Source organism: Octopus bimaculoides, chromosome 6 (assembly GCF_001194135.2).
Source record: "Octopus bimaculoides isolate UCB-OBI-ISO-001 chromosome 6, ASM119413v2, whole genome shotgun sequence".
Lineage (NCBI taxonomy): Eukaryota > Metazoa > Mollusca > Cephalopoda > Octopoda > Octopodidae > Octopus > Octopus bimaculoides.
This window is the reverse complement of record NC_068986.1, coordinates 54,201,436-54,201,934: the sequence shown is the minus strand read 5'-3', so window position 1 is coordinate 54,201,934 and position 499 is coordinate 54,201,436.

Below are 499 nucleotides of genomic sequence, written 5' to 3'. Positions count from 1 at the left end.
AAACTGTGCTTTGTTGCACATATATGCAATGAAAGCCCTCAAAAGTAAAAACCCTTGAATAAGTGTTACCCAAGCCATAATTAGATTCCCAATGAAGGACGATCCCTCAATATCAATGTATGTTGTAATACCCTAAACCAAGAAACAAAGAATCTTTGAACTAGTTCATCATTCAAATCACGCTGATGTCAATGAAATAAGGTACTGGACAAGTACTGGGGGTCTAATGTAATTGACTAACCCCTGCCCTCGGAACTGCTGATCCTGTACCTGTGCACACGCGCGCGCACCGACACGAACATATGCGCACATGCAGTCACGCATGTATTCGTAATATGTGTGTAATCAGTCATGCCACATCGCCACCACATACACATGTAGACAAACAAATAGACAAATAGATAGATAGATAGATAGATAGATAGATAGATAGATAGATAGATAGATAGACTGATTGATAGAGAGAGAGAGAGAGAGAGAGAGAGAGAGAGAGAGAGAG